Source organism: Lepidochelys olivacea, assembly GCF_965140295.1.
Source record: "Lepidochelys olivacea isolate rLepOli2 genome assembly, chromosome: 2".
NCBI classification, from domain to species: domain Eukaryota; kingdom Metazoa; phylum Chordata; order Testudines; family Cheloniidae; genus Lepidochelys; species Lepidochelys olivacea.
Window position 1 is genome coordinate 301,232 of NC_140412.1, and position 12,490 is coordinate 313,721.

Below are 12,490 nucleotides of genomic sequence, written 5' to 3' on the forward strand. Positions count from 1 at the left end.
AGTTTCCCACTACTGTCCTTTGGGTGCATCCTGCCAGGGAGGATTCAAACCATTTTAGCATAGTTCCCTGGATTCCTACCATCTCCCTCAGGCGGAATAGCAGTAGCTCATGACTGACAGTGTTGTTTGCTAAAGAGAGGCCCAGGAGTATGAGAATGAATGTCTGCCCTCCATCAACTTCAAGAGATCATTCATCAACATCACTAATGATGTTCTGTGTCCTGAACTGACTGAAAACTTCAATGGGATTTGTGGGCGCCCAGTACTTTTGGAAGTTTTACAGATTTAGGAGCTTGTCTTTAGGCATCAGGTAGCCTGTGGTAAATAAAATAGCTAAAGTGTTTTTTTTCTCCCCCCCCCCCCCTTTCCCAGCGTTAGGCCAGCAAGCTGAGAGGAAAGGCACAGCTAAGCAAGAGAGCAGCTCCAAGCTCCCAAAGAAATCTAACAATAAGCAGAATGAGCCAGCCCTAATAAACAGCCTGCATATAGGTAGGTGCAATATAGAGTTGTACTGGGAGTGCTTGATCATAAGGGGTAAGAGGCCTTGTCTTTCTGTAAAGGTGCACTGGTTTAACTAAAGGTGTGATTTTTAATCTGATTTAGTTAACCCAGTGTAAAACCCTGTGGGGACACTCAGTACACTTGTGATCACTTTCACCTTGACAATCACTAATTTTTAATTCAGTGATCAATTAATCTTGGTTAGAAAGAGGTATAATATAGAATTACCTTGAGTTGATAATAGATCGACAGTAGTGATGTTATGGGGGGGTCTATTTTAGATTACCAAATCAGGAAGAGGAACTGGATGTGTCATTCTACAAGCAGGTAACAAGATTAGCCAACAGACATGAGCTAGTGTTAATGGGAGATTTTAACTTCCATGATATCTGTTCAAAGACTATTACAGTAAAACATATGTCCTGCAAATTCTTAGCATGTGTAGGGGACAAAAGTTGAGGAAACAACTAGAGGGTCATCCATTTTGGATCTGGTTTAGACCAACAAGAATGAATTAGTTGAGAATGTGAAGGTAGTCAGGAACTTGGGAGGAAGTGATCATGATCAGATAAAATTCAAGATCCTATGGAAAGGAGAACATGAGAACAGCAAAACTAGGACACTGGACTTCAGAAAAGCGGATTTCAACCGAGTCGGAGAAATAGTAGGCAAGGTCCCATGGAAAGACCAGTTAGGAAGAAAATGAGTTGAAGGGGGCTGGCACTTCCTAAAAGATGTAATCCTGGAGACTCAACATCAAACTATTCTGATGCAGAGGAAAGATAAGAAGAGCCACAGAAGGTCAGTGTGGCTGCACAACGAGATTTTTAGCTATATAAAAAGTAAGGCTGTCAAGTGATTAAAAAAATTAATCGTGCGATTAATCGCACTGTTAATAATATAATACAATTTATTTAAATACTTTTGGCTGTTTTCTACATTTTCAAATATATTGATTTCAATTACAACAGAGAATACAAAGTGTACAGTGCTCACTTTATATTTATTTTTAGTTACAAGTATTTGCACTGTAAAAATACCAAAAGAAACAGTATTTTTCAATTCACCTAATACAAGTACTGTGGTGTAATCTCTTTATCATGAAAGTTGAACTTACAAATGTAGAATTATGTGCAAAAAACCTGCAGTCAAAAATAAAACAATGTAAAATTTTAGAGCCTGCAAGTGCACTCAGTCCTACTTCTTGTTCAGTCAACTGCTCAGACAAACAAATTTGTTTACATTTGCCGGAGATAATGCTGCCCGCTTCTTGTTTACAATGTCACCTGAAAGTGAGAACAGGTGTTCTCATGGCACTGTTTTAGCCGGCTTCACAAGATATGTGCCAAATGCGCTAAAGATTCATAAGTCCTTTCATGCTTCAGCCACCATTCCTGGGGACGTGCATCCATGCTGATGACAGGTTCTGCTCAATAACAATCCAAAGCAGTGTGGACCGATGCACTTTCATTTTCATTATCTGAGTCAGATGGCACCAGCAGAAGGTTGATTTTCTTTTTTGGTAGTTCGGGTTCTGTAGTTTCCGCATCAGAATGTTGCCCTTTTAAGACTTCCGAAAGCATGCTCCACACCTCGTCCCTCTCAGATTTTGGAAGGCACTTCAGATACTTAAATCTTGGATGGAGTGCTGTAGCTATCTTTAGAAGTCTCACATTGGTACCTTCTTTGCATTTTGTCAAATCTGCAGTGAAAGTGTTCTTAAAACGAACAACATGTGCTGGGTCATCATCCAAGACTGCTAAAACATGAAATATATGGCAGAATGCAGGTAAAACAGAGCTGGGGACATGCAATTCTCCCCCAAGGAGTTCAGTTACAAATTTAATTAATGCATTATTTTTTTAATGAGCGTCATCAGCATGGAAGCATGTCCTCTGGAATGGTGGCCTAAGCATGAAGGGGCATACATTGTTTAGCATATTTGGCATGTAAATACCTTGCAATGCCAGGTACAAAAGTGCCATGGAAATGCCTGTTCTCACTTTCTGGTGACATTGTAAATAAGAAGAGGGCAGCATTATCTCCTATAAATGAAAAAAAAAAAACTTGTTTGTCTTAATGATTGGCTGAACAGGAAGTAGGACTGAGAGGACTCTAAAGTTTTACATTGTTTTGTTTTTGAGTGCAGTTATGTAACAAAAAAAAAAATCTACATTTGTAAGTTGCACTTTCATGACAAAGAGATTCCACTATAGTATTTGTATGAGAAGAATTGAAAAATCCTATTTCTTTTGTTTATAATTTTTAAAGTGTAAATATTTGTTATAAAAAATAACATGCAATTTGATTTCAATTACAACACAGAATACAATATATATGAAAATGTAGAAAAACATCCAAAATATTTATTTCAATTGGTATTATATTGTTTAATACTGCAATTAAAACTGTGATTATTTTTTTGAGTTAATCACGCGAGTTAACTGCAATTAATTGACAGCCCTAATAAAAACCAAAAGGGATACATCCAGGAAATGGAAGGAGGGGCATGTCACCAAGGAGGTAAACATAGGAATAGCACGAGGATTTAGGGACAAAATCGGGAAAGCCAAGGAAAGAATGAGTTACAGCTGGCAAGGAACGTTAGAGACAACAAAAAGAGGTTCTTCAGATATGTCAGACAAAAAAGAAAGATCAGGGATTGTGTGGGTCTGCTGCTCAATGGAGATGATGAACTGGTAATGGAAGATGATAGGAAGGCAGAGCTGCTCAATGGCTACTTTGCTTCAGTTTTCTCACAAAAAATAACATTTGACCAGATCACTAGCAAAATTACCATAGACAATAAAGGGGGAAGGATCCATATCGGGATAAGTAAATAATACATGAGAGATCTGACCAGTTTGAATTAATTCAAATCAGCAGGGCCAGATGCTATTCATCCGAGGGTACTGAAGGAATTAGCTAAAGAAATCTCGGAGCCACTGGCAATAATATATACAAACTCATGGATAACAGGAGAGAGCCCTCTCCAGTCTTCCAAGACAATGTAGTGCCCATCTTTAAAAAGAAGGAGCTGGGAATTATAGACCAGTGAGCCTGACTCTCATACCTGGGAAGCTACGAGAGCAATGAATAATATACCTGGACTTCAGCAAGGGTTTTGACACAGTCCCACGTGACATTCTGATAGATAAGCTGGAGATATGCGGGCTCGATACAACTACCACGAAGTGGATACATAATTGGTTAAGCAACTGCAAACAGAGGATACTAATGGAATGCTGTCAGGCTGAAGGGAGGTCTCAAGTGGGGTTCCACAGGGATCTGTTTTGTTTAACATCTTTATTAATGACCTGGATATAGGAATAAAGAGCATACTGATCCAGTTTGCAGATGACACAAAGCTGGGGGAGGGGTTGCCAACACTTCTGGAGGAGAGAGCTAAAATTCAGAGGGGTCTTGATAATAGGAGAACAGGGCTTTAGACAACAAAGACAAATGTATGGTGCTACACATAGGAAAGAAAAACCAAATGCATAAATTCAGAATGGGGGATAACTGACTTGGCAGCAGCGCTGCTGAAAAGGATCTGGGAGTTCTGGTGGATCACAACCTCAAAATGAGTCAGCAATGTGATGCTATTGCAAAAAAGGAAATACAATTTTAGGTTGTGTTAACAGAGGCATAGCGTGCAAGTCACGGGAGGGGATAGTACTGCTCTACTTGGCTCTGGTTAAACCTCAGCTGGAGTACTGTGGCCAATTTTGGTCACCAATGTACAGAAAGGATGTCAAGAAATTGGAAAAGATCCAGAGGTGAGCGACAAAGATGATCAAAGAGATGGAATGCAAGCCATATGAGTAAAGGCTGAAGAAACTGGTTATGTTTAGTTTAGAAAAGAGGAGATTAAGGGGGAACACAATAGCAGTCTTCAATAAAAGATGGAGAAAAGTTGTTCTATCTGGCTACAGAGGGGAGGACAAGAGGCAGTGGGTTCAAACTACAGCACAGCAGAGTTAGATTTAATCTCAGGAAAAACTTCCTATGAAGTGGCATCCGATTAAGTGAGCTGTAGCTCACGAAAGCTTATGCTCTAATAAATTTGTTAGTCTCTAAGGTGCCACAAGTACTCCTTTTCTTTTTACGGATATCAGACTAACACGGCTGCTACTCTGAAACCAGGAAGAACTTCCTAACTGTAAGAACAGTGGGACAGAATGGACTGCCTGGAGGTTTTCAAAAGGAGGCTGGACAGCCAACTCTCTTGGATGGTTTAGATGCTACAAATCCTGCATCTTGGCGGGGCTTAGACTAGATGACCCTTGTGGTCTTGTTAACCCTGATTCTGTGAGTCTGTGATTCATGAAGACGTTAATCAGAGCAGACCTAATGGCATTCCTGTCAGTCCCCACTAGATGTCTCACCACCTTTCAACTGATCATTATATTTGGACATGTTTGTCTACTTTAGTTTCAAAGTATTAGAAAAACATGAGTGAGAAATATTGCATTGGACTGTGAAAGGATGGACTAAATGTCACCTGTGAAAAGGCTTTTCCATCTCTAACTTCTGCAGTTCTCTTAGAATTTGCCTTTGTCATGATGTTTTAGCTGCTGGGTGTGTGAGAACTCCCAACTGCTCAAATCAGCCTCTCCTAACAGAACGTGCTGTAGGAAGTGGGGTAGGAACACAGGAGGGAGGGGGAAGCTCCTAGCCACTCCTGCCCCAGCAGAAGATGCTGTAAGGGCGTATGAGGTCTTTGACTATACCTTGGTGGAAAGGTTTTGTGGCTGTGATTCCCTGTGTGATCTTGTGCAGGTCCCATTAATCTCGTGCTTCTGTTTCTCCCTCTGTAAAGTTAAACTAATGCTACTTCCCGAAAGCATGGGGCTAGGGTGTATGAGGATGAATTCCTTAATGTTTGTGAGTTGCCCAAATTGGGACCATAAAAGACAAGAAAGAAAATGGTTTGGCTGTAATCTGAACTTGGATTGGTTAGTGTTTAGCAGAGAAAGGGCCTCAGCATCTCCTAAAAATTTTGGGTGCATGTTAATTTGGCCCTGCAGATTTAAAGATGTTTAACTTTAGTAGATACTGATTTTTTTTCTCTGGGAAGTTGCTTGAGGCGCATTTGCCTGCCTCTGCCTGCTTGGGCTGAGAGCTGCAAAATTGTTATGTGAGAGGAATGCGAGCTTGTGCCAGCCTATGCTCATTTGTGCTGGCCTTGTACAAATTCCTAGGAACAGAGGCTGTGAAAACCACCACTGCTGTATCAATGAATAAGCAGTTCTCAGCTCATGGAGAGCAAGAATGCTCAGAACACAAACTGAGGAATAGAATGGCCAAGAGGACTCAGTTCCGCTGCTCAGGGACTTCCACCAAGGAAGAGTTTGGACTCCAGAGGTCAAAGTTCAGGTCCACTGCTATGCTGGGGATTGCTCAGAGCAATGTCAGACAAAACAAATCTGAGGAACTGTCCCAGAATGAGGTGTCATTAGAGGAAGTTTTGGAACAAATTGATAAATTTAACAGTAATAAGTCACCAGGACCAGATGGCATTGTCCCAAGATTGTTCTATGCCATCATGTGCCAGCAATGCCCCTCTGCCATGTACATTGGGCAAACCTGACAGTCTCTATGTAAAAGGATAAATGGACACAAATCAGACATCAGGAATGGTAACATACAAAAGCCAGTAGGAGAACACTTCAATTTCCCTGGATACTCAATAACAGATTTAAAAGTAGCCATTCTTTAACAAAAAAACTTCAAAAACAGACTTCAAAGAGAAACTGCAGAGCTACAATTAATTTGCAGACTTAACACCATCAATTTGGGCTTGAATAGGGACTGGGAGTGGCTGGCTCACTACAAAAGCAATTTTCTCTCTCTTGGTATTGACACCTCCTCCTCCTCAAGTATTGGATGGAGTGGACCACATCCACCCTAACCAAATTGGCCTTAAACGTTGGTTCTCCATTTGTAAGGTAAGGTATCTCCCTTCTCTTTATGTGCCAATATATATTTATGCCTATATCTGTAATTTTCACTCCATGCATCTGAAGAAGTGGGGTTTTTCACCCAGGAAAGCTTAAGCCCAAATAAATCTGTTAGTCTTTAAGGTGCCACCAGACTCCTTGTTGTTTATACTGACCCAAGAGTTCTGAGGAAACTCATATGTGAAAATGGTAGAACTACTAACTGTGGTATGTAGCCTATCATTTAAATCAGCTTCTGTACAAGGTGACTGGAGGATAGCTAATGTGATGCCAATTTTTTAAAAGGGCTCCAGAGGTGATCCTGGCAATTACAGGCCAGTAAGCCTGACTTCAGTACCGGGCAAATTGATTGAAACTGTAGAATTGTCAGACACACAGATGGACATAATTTGTTGGGGAAGAGTCAACATGGCTTTTGTAAAGAGTGGGGATAGCTGTCTGGCATCGACTTATTGCAGCCATGACCAGTACCGAACTAATGTCAATAAAAAACAAAGAAAATGTAATTAAAAACAGAAACCTATGAACACTAACTATTAAAACATTTAAACAAACTATTTACAAATGGAGCTTTAGAAATTCTCCAAAGAGGGAAAGCATGAGGAGGTCTCACACACTGAGACCACTGATCACAAGTGTTAGGAAGAACCTGCAGAATGTCAGGGCAGCTCCACCCACTTTTGCTCGCATTAAACAGCATGAGTGCCTGGAGGGTACAGGTGCTGCCTTGACAGGTACTGCTATGGGAAAAAGTTCTCCAGTTCCAGTGAAATGGACATGTGCAGCCACTTGAAGAACAGGAGAGACTTAGGTGTTGCTAATGCCCCTTCAAATAGAAGGGAACTGATTAGATGAGATATGCCCAGTTGATCCCAACAGGTGATCCATGCCCCAGGCTGCATACAAGATGTTTTTCCTACTTCCGCTTGATATTCCCCATTTTATACATCCAAAGATCACATTCGTTTTTCTGCCAGAGCATTGTTCTGAGAGTTCAAGTTGAGGCAATTATCTAGGATGACCCCTAAGTATTTCTCTGAGTCACTGCTTTCCAAGCCAGTCATCCAGCCTGCATTATTGGTTGCTACCTGTATTATCTTGAATTTCTTCTTCTAACCTTACTCCTTCTATATGGGATTGGGTCTTTGAGTCCTTCATAGGAAATCAGGGTTGGAAGGGACCTCAGGAGGTCATCTAGTCCAACCCCCTGCTCAAAGCAGGACCAATCCCCAATTAAATCATCCCAGCCAGGGCCTTGTCAAGCCTGACCTTAAAAACTTCTAAGGAAGGAGATTCTACCACCTCCCTAGGTAACGCATTCCAGTGTTTCACCACCCTCCTAGTGAAAAAGTTTTTCCTAATATCCAATCTAAACCTCCACCACTGCAACCTGAAACCATTACTCCTTGTCCTGTCATGTTCTACTACTGAGAATAGTCTAGAACCATCCTCTTTGGAACCACCTCTCAGGTAGTTGAAAGCAGCTATCAAATCCCCCCTCATTCTTCTCTTCTGCAGACTAAACAATCCCAGTTCCCTCAGCCTCTCCTCATAAGTCATGTGTTCCAGACCCCTAATCATTTTTAAAAAGAAAAGGAGTACTTGTGGCACCTTAGAGACTAGCCAATTTATTTGAGCATAAGCTTTTGTGAGCTACAGCTCACTTCGTCGAATGCAGTAGCTCACGAAAGCTTATGCTCAAATAAATTGGTTAGTCTCTAAGGTGCCACAAGTACTCCTTTTCTTTTTGCAAATACAGACTAACACGGCTGTTACTCTGAAACCTAATCATTTTTGTTGCCCTTCGCTGGACTCTCTCCAATTTTTCCACATCCTTCTTGTAGTGTGGGGCCCAAAACTTGACACAGTACTCCAGATGAGGCCTCACCAATGTCGAATAGAGGGGAACGATCACGTCCCTCGATCTGCTGGCTATGCCCCTACTTATACATCCCAAAATGCCATTGGCCTTCTTGGCAACAAGGGCACACTGTTGACTCCTATCCAGCTTCTCGTCCACTGTCACCCCAGGTCCTTTTCTGCAGAACTGCTGCCGGGCCATTCGGTCCCTAGTCTGTTGCACGCCGACCCTTGGGGCACTCCACTTCTTCTCCATTAGAGTCTGACTGGAAGCAATTCCTCAGAAACTCTGCTGCTACTGTGTCCAGTGCTGATGTACACACTTGAAAGGATGTGGAAATATTGGAGAGAGTTCACAAAAATGATCCGGGGCTTAAGGAGCTCACATATTCAGCGTATAGAAGAGAAGGTTGAGAGGTGATTTGGGCACTCTGTATTTAGCATTTTACAGATAGAAAAGATAATGAGGACTTTAATATAAAGATGTCACCCCTGCTGACAAAGGCAATATGAAATCCCGTAGCTGAAAGTTTAAGGCAGACAAATTCAACTTTGAAATAAGATAACCTGTTCCAGCATTTAATTACCCTCACTGCTAGGAAAATGTATCAGGGAAGGTAATGAACTCACCATCACATGGAATCTTTAAAATGAAATTTCAGGTTTCAGAGTAACAGCCGTGTTAGTCTGTATTCACAAAAAGAAAAGGAGTACTTGTGGCACCTTAGAGACTAACCAATTTATTTGAGCATGAGCTTTCGTGAGCTACAGCTCACTTCATCGGATGCATACTGTGGAAACTGCAGAAGACATTATATACACAGAGACCATGAAACAATACCTCCTCCCACCCCACTCTCCTGCTGGTAATAGCTTATCTAAAGTGATCATCAAGTTGGGCCATTTCCAGCACAAATCCAGGTTTTCTCACCCTCCGACCCCCCCCCCACACACACACACAAACTCACTCTCCTGCTGGTAATAGCTCATCCAAACTGACCACTCTCCTTACAATGTGCATGATAATCAAGGTGGGCCATTTCCAGCACAAATCCAAGTTTAACCAGAACGTCAGAAGGGTGGGGGGGGGGGTAGAAAAAAACAAGGGGAAATAGGCTACCTTGCATAATGACGTAGCCACTCCCAGTCTCTATTCAAGCCTAAATTAATAGTATCCAATTTGCAAATGAATTCCAATTCAGCGGAATTGGTATGTGTGGTATGTGGTTGTTGGTGAGTATTTGCTTCAGGTTGGGGGGCTGTCTGTAGGCAAGGACTGGCCTGTCTCCCAAGATTTGTGAGAGTGTTCGGTCATCCTTCAGGATAGGTTGTAGATCCTTAATAATGCGTTGGAGGGGTTTTAGTTGGGGGCTGAAGGTGACGGCTAGTGGCGTTCTGTTATTTTCTTTGTTAGGCCTGTCCTGTAGTAGGTGACTTTTGGGAACTCTTCTGGCTCTATCAATCTGTTTCTTCACTTCCACAGGTGGGTATTGTAGTTGTAAGAATGCTTGATAGAGATCTTGTAGGTGTTTGTCTCTGTCTGAGGGGTTGGAGCAAATGCGGTTATATCGCAGAGCTTGGCTGTAGACGATTGATCGTGTGGTGTGGTCAGGGTGAAAGCTGGAGGCATGTAGATAGGAACAGCGGTCAGTAGGTTTCCGGTATAGGGTGGTGTTTATGTGACCATTGTTTATTAGCACTGTAGTGTCCAGGAAGTGGGGATCTCTTGTGTGGACTGGACCAGGCTGAGGTTGATGGTGGGATGGAAATTGTTGAAATCATGGTGGAATTCCTCAAGGGCTTCTTTTCCATGGGTCCAGATGATGAAGATGTCATCAATATAGTGCAAGTAGAGTAGGGGCGTTAGGGGACGAGAGCTGAGGAAGCGTTGTTCTAAGTCAGCGATAAAAATGTTGGCATACTGTGGGGCCATGCGGGTACTCATAGCAGTCCCGCTGATCTGAAGGTATACATTGTCCCCAAATGTAAAATAGTTATGGGTAAGGACAAAGTCACAAAGTTCAGCCACCAGGTTAGCCGTGACATTATCGGGGATAGTGTTCTTGACGGCTTGTAGTCCATCTTTGTGTGGAATGTTGGTGTAGAGGGCTTCTACATCCATAGTGGCTAGGATGGTGTTTTCAGGAAGATCACCGATGGATTGTAGTTTCCTCAGGAAGTCAGTGGTGTCTCGAAGGTAGCTGGGAGTGCTGGTAGCATAGGGCCTGAGGAGGGAGTCTACATAGCCAGACAATCCTGCTGTCAGGGTGCCAATGCCTGAGATGATGGGGCGCCCAGGATTTCCAGGTTTATGGATCTTGGGTAGTAGATAGAATATCCCAGGTCGGGGTTTCAGGGGTGTGTCTGAAGCAAATACTCACCAGCAACCACATACCACACAACAGAACCACTAACCCAGGAACCTATCCTTGCAACAAAGCCTGTTGCCAACTGTGCCCACATATCTATTCAGGGGACACCATCAAAGGGCCTAACAACATCAGCCACACTATCAGAGGCTCATTCACCTGCACATCCACCAATGTGATATATGCCATCATGTGCCAGCAATGCCCCTCTGCCATGTACATTGGTCAAACTGAACAGTCTCTACGTAAAAGAATAAATGGACACAAATCAAATGTCAAGAATTATAACATTCATAAACCAGTCGGAGAACACTTCAATCTCTCTGGTCACGCAAACACAGACATGAAGGTCGCTATCTTACAACAAAAAAACTTCAAATCCAGACTCCAGCGAGAAACCGCTGAATTGGAATTCATTTGCAAATTGGATACTATTAATTTAGGCTTAAATAGAGACTGGGAGTGGCTAAGTCATTATGCAAGGTAGCCTATTTCCCCTTGTTTTTTTCTACCCCCCCCCTTCTGACGTTCTGGTTAAACTTGGATTTGTGCTGGAAATGGCCCACCTTGATTATCATGCACATTGTAAGGAGAGTGGTCAGTTTGGATGAGCTATTACCAGCAGGAGAGTGAGTTTGTGTGTGTGTGCGGGGGGGGGGGGGGTCGGAGGGTGAGAAAACCTGGATTTGTGCTGGAAATGGCCCAACTTGATGATCACTTTAGATAAGCTATTACTAGCAGGAGAGTGGGGTGGGAGGAGGTATTGTTTCATGGTCTCTGTGTATATAATGTCTTCTGCAGTTTCCACAGTATGCATCCGATGAAGTGAGCTGTAGCTCACGAAAGCTCATGTGCAAATAAATTGGTTAGTCTCTAAGGTGCCACAAGTCCTCGTTTTCTTTTTTTAAAATTAAATTAGATATCTTTTTAAAAGATATGCTTTAATCTGTCTGCTAGGAGAAATTCTAGATTGTGTGTAGAGGGGTCGGGCTGAATGGTCATGGTGATTTCCTTTGGCCTTGGAATCTGTGAATGTATCAATCACCTGTCAAAGCTTGTCAGGACCAAGCCCCTTGCTAGTCCTGTAACACTCAAAAATGCCTTTATTTTACTGTGGAGTTTAAAAGCCTAAACAGTTTGTGGTATGCCTTAACTGAAAGTGACGTCAGACTGGTAGGCCCTCACTTGGGCCCATGTGGTTGGGGTTAGAACTGGGGAGCTAGTCTCCTGTTCTTGCTTCACTAAGCACCCCTTAAAAGAAGTAGGCAAGTCTTCTTACCTCACCTAATGGGTCTTGCTGGTTCTGCTAGTAGGAGAGCCTGAGTGTCTTCTCTAGGCAGTGCTCAGAGGTCTAAATTCACTGCCGCTCTTTTCCAGGTAATACTCTTCCTTCAGGGGGCGGTGTCAGGGTGGTGGTGCCTCCAACAGGAGATAGAGAAGACCTGGTACACCCTGTCACATACCATGTTCATGACCTTTCTTTATGGGACATGGGGAGAACAGGATTGCCTGCATTGTCCTCAACATGCTCTTAACACTTGCTGCTCTTGACTATAATCAAATCTCATGCTTCAGCTAGTCATGTGCAGGGGTCAGGAGGGAATTTTTCTTCCGATGCACAATAGAATATCAGGGTTGGAAGGGACCTCAGGAGGTCATCTAGTCCAACTCCCTGCTCAAAGCAGGACCGATCCCCAATTAAATCATCCCAGCCAGGACTTTGTCAAGCCTGACCTTAAACTTCTAAGGAAGGAGATTCTACCACCTCCCTAGGTAACGCATTCCAGTGTTTCACCA

General features: G+C 42.7%; 1 protein-coding gene across 1 annotated transcript in view; it reads left to right on the forward strand.

The window, feature by feature from the left end:
* Positions 1 to 406: 406 nt before the first annotated feature.
* Positions 407 to 12,490, forward strand: part of IQANK1 (IQ motif and ankyrin repeat containing 1) — a 95,619-nt gene continuing 83,535 nt past the window's right edge. Inside the window, exon 1 of the mRNA XM_084621791.1 lies at positions 407 to 489. The gene's annotated coding sequence lies outside the window, so the exon portion shown is untranslated. The remainder of the gene's footprint in view (positions 490 to 12,490) is intronic.